Source organism: Tupaia chinensis, unplaced genomic scaffold, assembly GCF_000334495.1.
Source record: "Tupaia chinensis unplaced genomic scaffold, TupChi_1.0 Scaffold000465_1, whole genome shotgun sequence".
NCBI lineage: Eukaryota > Metazoa > Chordata > Mammalia > Scandentia > Tupaiidae > Tupaia > Tupaia belangeri.
This window is the reverse complement of record NW_006159974.1, coordinates 1,330,958-1,342,623: the sequence shown is the minus strand read 5'-3', so window position 1 is coordinate 1,342,623 and position 11,666 is coordinate 1,330,958.

Here is an 11,666-nt window from a genome sequence, read left to right as displayed (position 1 = left end):
CAGATTCCACCACAGAGGTCTTCCTACATTGAGGTGCATGAAAAGACAGATGACTGAAAAGGAATAGGATGGCAATATTCCTCTGAGGAATTTACTGACCCTGCAGAGCAACTGAAAAATAGCCAGGTAGGAGATTTATTTGAAGTGAAACTATCTAGATTCTGCTTCCCTTCATTAAAGTGTTTGTGAAAATGAGTTAAGAATGCCAACAACGCAGCCCACACCTTTATAAAGTACATGCGCCTATGGGAGTGGATGGGTCTTGCACCAGGCTGACTCTGTCAGCTGACACTTGAAATCCTGGATGCTCTTGACCGACCGTGATTTATGCAGTTAACGTAGGAGGAAATTACCAGAGCCTGGTCTGAAACACTAGGGAAGTAGCTTGTCCTTTCCTAGAATTACTTTGAGTATGCCACATGGGGCCTGTTTGCCTACAGACATCTTTCTATTCGGGTGTGTTTATTCAGTAAGTAAATGCAGCTAACATTTTTTTGTTTAAAGTTATCTGTGGTTATGAGGTGTTCTGAATTTGGTTAAGGGAAAAACGAATTGACAAATTAGCTCTTTCTTAAGTGAACATTGTGAAATTGTGAGAAATAGAATGCCATTCTTACTGTCATTAAAAATTTATTTGGGTGTTGACAGCCTTTTGCAAAGTGTAAGACATTCAGATCCTGTCCACTTGGCATATGGAAAACAAAAACAAAAACACAGCTTAAAACCTCTTTCATATTTTACCCTTACAACAAATTTTTTTTTTCTCAGATTGGATTCTCCCCCCCACCCCCCAATAAATTGTTACTGTTTTGCTTTCTTACATATATTTATATTTTTAAGACCAAAAAGAACAGGAAATCATTTTAGGCATCTTTGTTCAGTTGTTATTTTGGAACTTTGAGCTTCTTTGGTTTGTTACCACCTTCCCTCCTGTTTTTAGGGAAGAAATTATATTTAGATTATAAGTTGATAAAAAATAGTAAGTGACACCAAAGGTAAGTCCTTGTCTTGAAGAGCCTGAAGCTGCAAACATCAGCAAGGCCTGGAGCCATTGGTTAAGGCTGGGCTGCCATGGAGCTGCCTTCGGCCTGTGCAGTGCCTGCTTGAGCTCCTGCCGTCCCCAGTGCTTGCCATTTCTTGCCCTTCTCCTGCGCTCTTCCCTGCCAAGACTGTCCCCTCCTGTGTTGTGACAACTTTTTTTTTTGTAAGTATTTGTGGAGCTCCATTATTTTGAGATTCTTGGAAGAAAGATACTATGTAAATGAAAATTAAAAATAAAATCTTGCTGGAGGGAATTGTACATTTAATTTTTCTTTTTTTTTGGTGAGGTTCAGAAAAGACTTTTGTTCTCCCCTTGGAAATAGGAACATTCTGTTGCTCCTATCACCATTTTTGCATCATTCTGAAAGGTGTGGCAGATAATGGTGAAACATGTTCTTTATTTTCTGTTTTTCACCATGGTACTTGACCCAGAACTTGAACCCGTGCAGTTCTGTGTACGGTGGATTATTTCTGCTTCATGTTGTTTTGTTCTGTCCTCACGGAGACTGTAGAGAACAAATGCCCATAGGACCTAGACCTTTTATAGAAAAGAGGCAAGGAGTCCTCTATATACAGAAATTACAACTAAAATTATGAGTAGAACTGTAAATAAAATTCCATCTTCCTACTCGCACAGCAGAGATATTCTAAGTCATACAGTTTTGAAACCAAAGATTGTGAACACAGGAGCTTTCACTTAAACCAGTGTAGAAACATTAAATTTGCTAGAATTGCTTCATTTCAGCTGTACCTCAGTCACTTAAACAATAATGCGCACTGTCACGTCCTTCAGCCAAGTAGGAGACAAGTTCAAGTTTGGAGTCATGTTTCTGCTCTGTAGGCACATGTGGATCCAGAGCCAGATGGAAAGGAATGCTCACCCTTTCAGGTGACTCAGCCTACCACAGACCTAGCAGTTACTGGCCCGCACAGTGGACCGGTGGGATGGCAGTTGTAAAACAACTGGCCATCTGAGAGGGAATAAATGTGCAGTCATATCTCTTCTCCCTGATCCAGCCCTCAGGCTTGGGGTCACAGTAGGCCTGGGAGAAGAAAGATACTGCCAGTTATAGTTTAATGTCATTGTCAGGAGAGGGAGAAGTGGCTTGCAATAATTTTACACGGCTCAGTATTGGCGTGCAGTTACACTGTCAGCTGAAACCATGCTAATACCTCAGTGAAATCTTTGCATGTATACATATGTGGTTATGTTTGGGGGGCTACCTACCATATGAGAGAGCCAGGTCTTTCTAACTCTCAAGGCTAAGTGCACTGTCTTGTTTTAAAGTTGTCCACTCAAAACAGGTCACAATCAATTATAGATGTGGCTGCCAGATTAATCTTCCCAAACCATTGATTTTATCGTGTTGTTCCCCCTCCTGAAACACCCGCAGTGGCTCACTTTGGCACAGAATGGAGACCACATTCCTGAGACTGGCAGACAGAGTTCCTGATGGTTGTCTCCACCTTATCTGAAGCTTTTGTCCTGGCAAGAACACCCCAGAATCTTGTTCATTTTGGGAAACTTCTTCCCCCTCCCTTTCTGTACATCTTAGTGTACAGCCTAATGCCATGTGTTCCTTCTTTCTTTGACCCTGCATGCCAGGCACTGGTCATGGAGAGTAGGATAGCAGTGACTTCCCACCTTGAGGAGTGGCTGGCCTTCTGGCGGCAGAAGTGGACAGGGCAGCCAGGACGAAGCTGCCTAGTGTGTGAGGCTCTGGAAGGGCTGCAGGAAGGGTGTTAAAGTCAGGTGTAGGGAGTGGGCAGGGAAAGCCTTCGGGGTAAGGCAAAGCTGGAGCTGAGTTCTGTGTACTTGGGGGAGTATGGGAGACAGCTTCTCAGTGGAACAGTTGTGGTGGCTAAGGGCTAGGACCTCCTCTCTGGAGGCTCTGGCCACTCAGTTGGCACCCACCACAGCGTCCTGCAAACCTACTGTGCAGGCCACCTTCTGCTCTCCCTCTTCTCGCTCTCCCCTTGGGGGCAGCACCCACCATTCTTGGCACTGGTGAGTAACTGCTGCCTGAGAACTAAGGCAGCAGGTCCTGTGCATTCTGGTTTAGGAGTCAGCTCATTAATATAATGCAAGTTTAGTTCTCTAATATTGTGAAAGATAGGGTTATATTAGCTGTTTGAAAGCTACTGATAGATACACTGATAGACTGTGTTTCTTTTTTATTCCTAGTTGTGAAGTTTTTTCTCTGCAAAGTAACATACATAAGTTAAAATATACATAGTTGTATTTGTGGCATATAAACATTAAAACATAAAATTGGACAATTTTTTTTTTTTAATTTTGCTGTAGGGCACATGCACTCACCAGAGAGAAGGGGGTGCAGGCAAGAGTGAGAAATCACCCCTTAGGAGGAATGGCCTTGCAGCAGTCCATTCTCCTCTGGTCTCCTCTGGATTTTTGGCATGTATGCACACATGCCTGGTGTGATTTTCAAGCTGCCCAGTCCAGAATTAGAACCACACAGTCGGCCGTGTGGGATCCAGTGCCTTATCCTCCATGCCACCTGCTGGCCCCAGTTTTCTTTTTAAGACAAGGTCTCACTATGTCATGTCATGATCCTCCTGGCTCAACCTCCCAAGTAGCTTGGACCACAGGCATTTGGTGTGTATACAGGCAAAGAAATGTCCATGCTCCCAGCAAGCTCCCTTCCATACTAGTGGCTTTCATAGCCTGTGTGCTTTTGCTGCTTTTTTACTTAGTCCAAGAAAGTACCTAGGATATTTTTGTAGAAGTGACGTCATTGTCTGGCCGCACAAGCATTTGCATGGGTTTGGGGAAGTGAGGGCTGCCGGAGGAGCCCAGAGAGCCAGGATACCCTGGGTCCATTGTGGGTGGTTGATGGGGGATGGGACTTGGCATCTACAGAGTCAGAGTAGAGGGAGAAGAGCTGCTCTCAGTAGGAGTTTTTGGGGGATATGTAGGGTACTAGTGGGAATTCCAGGGGTTGAGCCCTTGGGGAAAAAGAGAGTTTAGCTTAGGTACACTAGAGAGGTTGGTGCTGAAGTCTACAAGATGAGTTGAAACCTGGAGTTCAGAACCTACGGTGGATTTTGTTGGAATTTTGCTTGGTGTTTGAGGTTTTGCATTATTTGAGGAAGAGTGGGGTGAAGAATTAATTTTAACTGGGACATTCTCCTCCACCCCTCTCTGTCTGAACTTTCCCAATTCCAGAACTAAGACTGCTGTGAAATTTTGGTAAAAGGAGTGGAGAAGAGCAGGAGCTGGTGCTCATAGGATCAGATCCTACACATTGTACCTGATTTAATATCCACTAGGGACAAGACAGAAGCTTTTCTTTTTTTCCTTTATTTTTTTCTTTTTACTTTTGCACTAACAGCTGTCATTTCCTGGGACTGAAACTGCAGGCAGGCACTGGTTTAGGCTGTTAGCTTAGTTTATGTCATCCACACGACAGCCCCATAGAGATGCCCTTCTCTGTAGGTGAGAACCCTCAGTTTGGACTCTGTGAGGTGGAATCTCAGATGAAGCACTGGAGTTGCTGTGGTGAGGCTACAGTGGAATTCAGAAGGGCGCCCTTTCCAACAACTGCTCAAAATGAGCTTTAGGGTGGGGCTGGGTCACTTAGCAGTGAGCACCTGGCAGTGGGTGATGGGGCCTGGTGGGCACCTTCTGGTAGGGGCTTGGCTGGAATCTCCCCTTGGCCTGAGACTTCAGACTCAGCCTTTAGTGATCAGCCTCTAAAGAGAAGGATTATCTGATAGAATCACTTGTTCCTGGCCAATGAGTGCTCTCGTTAGCAAACTTGATCTGATAATTGGGAGCAGTTATGACATCAGGTGAAAGGACTGTTTCTTAGATACCCCATCTGTGCATATAGCAAATCTGTTTGGAGAGACTGTTAGTTCTCCAAACTAATCATGGAACCTGAGGAACCTGGAGTAGAAAGAAGCCTGATTGTCTAGGGGACAATTCTAGACCCAGGACTTTCTTCACCAGGATAGTTCTGACACCCTGGGGCCTGTTGTTGTAGGTGCTAGGAGTGGTTGCTTTTACATAATCCTTTGATGGCCAAGATGAGATTCTCCACTCTCTCAGTCCCTTCGTAGTCTAGTTGAGCTAGTCTCTGCCGTGACCTTGAACTCAGGCCTGTGTAAGTCACCTCGCGCTGTCAGGGCAGAGCCACCACATAAGATTTTGTTCCCAGCTGCGTGTGAAAGTGGTCCTGGGTGTGGGCTCAGTAAGAAATTGGCTTTATTTATTCAATAATTATTTTTTATTAACTTTATTTATTTAAATTTGACCAGAGAGGGACAGAGAAAGAGAGTGAGAAAGCAAGCAAACCACTGATCTGGGACCCGAACCACAGTCGGCCATGTGGGAGTCCAGCACCCTTAACCACCACACCACCTGCTGGCCCAGAGGTTGACTTTAGAAGAAATGTGCAGGTGGCTGTCTGTCCTAGACAACCTGATCACAGTAACATTCCTTAGATCTTGTTTTCTTTAGGGAATCTCTTCTTGGAAAACTGAGCTTCTACGCTACTCTGAATTCAGGTGATTTTATTGTATTTTTTAAAAAGTGTGTGTGTGTGTGTGTGTGTGTGTGTGTATGTGATGATTGTTTTGTTAAGAAATTATGGACTAAAAGAGGGATTATACAAAAATGTGTTCTGGTATTGGAGATAATGCAGCACATTTGAGTGAAGTTGTGTGTTTTTTAGTGACTCTTATTTTTCATAAATTGTTGAGGCCATTCATTCATTCATTTATTCATTTTTTTGAGTATATTTTCCTAGTGCCTGGTCATAGCACTGAGTCCTGTTCATATCCTTGGGGTGCCAAGAGGATTAAACCCCTAGCCCTGCTGATGAGAAAATTGGCCCATGGTGTCAAGTTGGAGGAGCTGGATGCATCTGCTGTGTGGTTAGGACCAGGATCTGGAAAGGTGGGCGTGAACTGTTTGCTCCAGTTACTTACCTAGTTGGTTATTCAGAATTTATTGAATATCTCCTGTGTGTCAGGCAGCGTTCTGTTGTAGCACAGAAATGGCATGACCAGAACAGCAAGAAATCTTTGCCTTCAAGGACCGTACATTCTCATAGGGACATGGAAAACAAGCTTAATCAATAAATTAGAGAGCCTGAGTGCCCAGTGCCCTGGGAACAAACAGCAGCACCTGTGCATAGAACCCCACAGCTTCATTTCTGTCTTCTGAAAGCCCTGAGAAAGAACTTATTTAAAAAAAATTTTTTTTAAATTTATTATTATTTTTCAATTTGACCAGAAAGAGACAGAAAAAGGGGAAGTGAGAAAGCAAACGACCAGGTCCAGGACTTGAACCGCAGTCAACTATGTGGAAGTCTAACACCTTAACCACCATGCTACCTGTTGGCCCCGAGATAGCTGATTTTTAAATTGAAGAGAGACAGCTCAGTACGTAGATTTGTATTTAGGAGGATCCTTTGGGGAAGCTCCATGTGAAAGGCTGACCAGAGTGAGAAGAGAGTTGATACAGAATGGGACCAGGAGGTGTGGCAGTCATATCCCAGAGACAGGGCCAGGAGAGAGGATATGGGACCAGTGTTCACAGTAGACTGAGTGTACCTGACCCCTAGTATTCTGGGAGAGGGATGCGGGGCCCGGTGAGCAACATATCAGCAGGCCGCCACGGGGGCCCAAGAAATAGGCTTGGGGACAGAGCTGTGGAAGGGGCACAGAGCAATGTCTGGAGAGAACAGTATTCAGTGTCCTGTTGACAGTGCATCCAGCAGGCCAGGGTCACTTGTGCCAGCAGTACAGGGTGCTGGCACTTCAGACCCCTCCCAACTGAGCCCCACAGGTTTATTAAAAACAGGTGGGGTGACTCGTGTGTGTGTGTGTGTGTGTGTGTGTGTGTGTGTAGTCAGCCTGGAGTTTCTTTATTTATCCCTATTTGCTTTTTGTTGGTAATCCTCTGTAATTCTCCAGTTTCATGATGTAAGTCTAATGGAATTATACTTGAACACTTCAAAATTATGTAATTAATTGCGTTCGGCTTCAATTACAGTGACTAATTATGGTGATACCTGGTGGTAAGTCAGGTACATAGTGGTGGGGAGCTTGTGCCTGCTAGGTATTAGGACAGCCACCTTGTGTTGGATGATGGAGCGGCTGTGCCTGGGGCAGGTCGGCTGCCTTGTGTCTTGTTCAGGTGCCTTTGGTCCCCAGGTCACCAGGAAAAGCAACTCTATGGGCATGCAGGGAGGGTCCTAGTGTGCAGGGGAGGGCTGTTTTCAGATAAGACCTGGATTTATCTGAGGTTTTTGAGGAGGACTTCCACTAGGAAAGTAAATTTAAGGGTAGCTGGAAGAAGCCGAGGACATTCTGTGATTCTCCTATTTTGCTAGGAAGTAGGAGGGAGGATACATTTAAGTGAACATGAAGGTCTCAAGAGTTGGAAAGACAGCGTTGGAGTAAGGGAAATGTGTGAGAACCGCCATGGGGTGAAGGGAAAGAAAAAGACAGAAGTCACATTAAAAACAAGTGTCTGTGTGGTATTTCCAGGAGGTTAAGGTGCAGGGCCTTGGGATCTGTAAACTAAGCTTTTAGACCCTAAAACAGAGATTGGTTTTTGCAGACTTCCTAGAAAGTTTACATCTTTTTTGCAAATAGTGGTGGTTTTAATTATTTAATTTTTAAAATTTGCTAAAGAGTGTGCATGCTCACCAGGGAGAGAGAAAGAGAGAGAGCAGTGCCCATTAGAGGTGGTCATGCCGCAATCCCTTCTCATCTGTTTCTCCCTCCTTTCAGGATTTTGGGAATGCATACACATGCATGTGTTTCTCAAGCTGCCAGGTGCGAGACTTGAACCACAAGATTGGCTACGTGGGATCCAGCTGCCTTAACCACCAGGCCACAAGCTGGCCCAGTAGTGGTTTTATTTTGTATAAGGGGGAGGAAATCTTGCTAAGAAACCTTCACCCCAATTGATTGTCCCCTGAAGCCAGGCACTTGGCATCTCCCTCTAATTGGATGCATGGAGCTTGTCCCAGAATGGGACATGCCATTATCTCAGAGGATCGAGTGATCAGGACACCTAGGCCAGTCCTTTCAGTCCTGTCCTTCCTCAGCTGTCTGCCTTTTCTCATTCTCCAGACATGCCTGCCATCAGGCGCTTCTTCTAGGGAAGAATCTTGAAATGGACTATAAATGTGGTATGCCTAGGAATGACTTTCAGTGTCTCACGCTCTCTAAGAAACACCGCTTACTTATTTCAGAGGCTTAGAGCATCGTTGCCAAAGCTTGAATCTTCAATGCCTCACATCAGAGAGGTGTGCTCAAGGTCACTGGCTGGGCTTCCCAGTGTTTGCTGCATTTAATGTGCAGCATGTTCTGCACTGGCCAAGGGACTCGGTGTTTCTAGCTCTAGCTGAGGCAGGTATTTGGGTTAGGTCCATTACACTGCCGAGGTGTATTACAGATTATTTTTGAGAGGAGAGTGGGACTTGAAAACATTCAAGTGCATAACTACTTTTAAAAGTTCCTTTTTGGGGGGTGGGCCAAGATGGCGCAGAGTATGCTTGGGAAAAAAACCTTCATTTTCTGTTGTGAACGTGCTGGTTATTCCCTGATGCGTAAAGAAATTCCTTTGACACAATTCCTCCATCTGTTACATTTTCTTTTTTAGATAATATTCATATAACATAAAATTCAGCACTTTAATCTTTTAAAAGTATATAATTTATTGGTGTTAGTTTGTTTACAGTGTTGTGTAACTATAGTCAGTATCTAGTTCCAGAACATTTCTAGCATCCCCAAAAGAAGTCCCAGACCCATTAGCAGTCACTTTCCATATTCACTCAGCTCTTTGTATAACCATTAATCTACTTTTTGTCTTTATGGATTTGCCTATTCTGAATATTTCACATATAAATGGAATCATATAATACATGACCTTTTGTTCCTGGCCTCTTTCCTTTGCATAATGTTTTCAAGATTCATCCACCTTGAACTGTCCATGTATCAGCACCTCATCCCTTTTTTTTTTAAGAGAGATTTTTGCGATTGGGCACATGTGATTGCTAGAGAGACAGAGAAACAGAAAATGACAAATCACCCCTCAAGAGCTGTGGCCACCCCACAATCCCTTCTCCTCCATTCTCCTTTCAGGATCTCGTGCACACACACTGGCATGAGTTTTAAGTTGCCAGGTCTGAGACTTGAACCACAGTCGACTATGTGGGAGTCCAGTGATGTAACCTTTACACCATCTGCTGGTCCTAGCACCTCATCCCTTTATGCCTGAATAATGTTCATGGTATGGACATACTACTTTTTTTTGAAAATCCTTTCATAAATTGATAATAAACATTTGGGTTGTTTCTAGTTTTTTGGCTATTGTGAATAGTACTGCTATGAACATTCATGTATATAAGTTTTTGTGTAAATGTTTTCAGTTTTCTTAGGTAGATACTTAGGAGCAGAATTGCTAGGCCATATGCTATAACCTTAACTTTTGAGTCTGTTACTTTTTCAACTCTTTATGTATAGCTCCTATTTGTGTTCCAGGATGCTCGTTTAAATGAAAGCTTATTTATTTCTTCCATGAACGAAAGACAGACAGACAGGAAACAGCACTTCTACCCTAGTCTTCACAGTACAGCTTTCACCAGCCCCTGGATCATGGGCACACATGTGCCCAATGTGTTTAGGGAGGTCTCTGGATGTGGACCTGAGACCTTCCCAGATGAGCCATCCTCACAAAGTATGACCCATTGCATTACTGCTATGCCAACATCCTGACGGTCCGAACACTCATGCTAGTGTCCAGGCCGTTACTCCCTTTTATTCTCTTTTGTTCTGGTCTTCCTGCTTGCTCCTTCTTGGGTTCTTTACATGGTACAGTTGCTTCCCTTGGGTCCCTTACATGATTCAGTTATGTGGCCACTGGCATGTGAAAATGGATTTTGCAGAACTGGATTTGGTACAGTTTGAGATGAGAGCTGATACTGGGTTGCCCACCCAACCCTCTGCTTTCCTTGGTCACTAAGAAGGAACTCCTCCCCTCTCTGGGGCCTGGTTCAGAAGTGGTGGGTGCTTCACTTGGCTTTGGCCAGAGAAACAAAGACTGTCCAGTAGAATTGCTGTGGGAAAGCAGTTCTTCTCTGAACAAAGGCAGTGTGAGACAGGGCAGTCTGCCGTTTTTTGGGTGGGCGTAAAGAAACTGCCCAGAATTTCTCCTATCATCTCAGTGCTATGGCTGGGGGAGAGGGAGGATGCAAGGCAAGAGGATGCAGAGCAAGAAGATGGAAGGGACCTAGACCCTCAATGGTTTTGGGCTGCCAATAAGCCAGTTGTGCAATAACCCTGATCCCAGCTTTCTGTGATGTGAGAAACCAAAATTTCCTTATTATTCGTAGTTGAATGTTCAGTTACGTGAGCTGGAAAAGCATTCTGAAACAAGATATTACAGTGAAAAATCCAGATCCTAGGAGTTGTTCTAGATAGTTTGGTGTGGACTTCCAAGTAATGTGTTTGAGGGGCACTGGTCCTGGATGCAGGTAGATTTGAGGATGAGAGGAAATATGTGTTCTCAGCTTTCTTTTCTAACAGCAAGCAGAGTTCCATTTGCCAAGCCAGATGTCTCTCAGTACTTTAGATCCAGCCAATAAAACATTAAGCACTTAGAATGGTTAATATTCATTTAAATATAATTAGAAGCTGGTGTAAATTGTGGATGAAATTGGCAGGTTTCTTAAGTTTCAGCAAAATACCAAATCTTTTTTTAGTTGTGTATGTGTATTTCTGTGGGTCTGTCAATTCAGATAGGTATATCATCTTTTTTTTTTTTTTAAAGAGGTTTTTGCTATAGGGCGCGTGCGCTCACCAGAGAGACAGAGAGACAGAAAGCGAGAAATCACCCCCCGGGGGGATGGCCACGCCGCATTCCCTTCTCCTCTATTCTCCTCTTGGGATCTTGGGCACGCACACACACGCGCCCGGCATGAGTTTTAAGCCACCGGGTCCGGGATGCGAACCGCGGTCAACTATGTGGGAGTCCAGCAACATAGCCATTAGACTAACTGCTAGTCCCCAAATAGGTATATCATCTTAACCTCCTTTCTGGAATAGAAAAGAGGGGCTGATAACTCAGTTTACTATAATCTTGAAAGTTTAAGAACATCTCCTTAGTCATTTTATTATGTTAAAGATATTGAATACTGCAAGTCAAATTGTAAGGGTTTTAATACCCTTGTGCCTTCACCATGGGCAAGAAAAACTAAATCCCTGTTTTCTCCCTGCTTTTAGGGTGTGTGAGTGTGTGTGCATGTGTGCATATGTGTGTGCATATATTTGTATCATGTATGTGTGTGTCATCCTGCATGAGTTGTGATAATCACACCTCAGTTCATAGCACATCATGATCTTTTTATTATTATTTTTCTTTGTTATGCTCCGTCCTCATTTCTGGTTCCTGCCTCTTATTCTCATATGTTTCATATTTATATGAATGTGTCCTTGTAAACTGTGGCCTGTTTTATGGGTATAAGTAGTTTTATAAGTGTGGCATTGTGCTGTAAACCACCTTCTCCTTCCTTTTCACCCGTCACACTTTCTGAGATCTGTCAATGTTGTTTCCTGTAAATTTCGTTTATAAAAACTTGTGATGG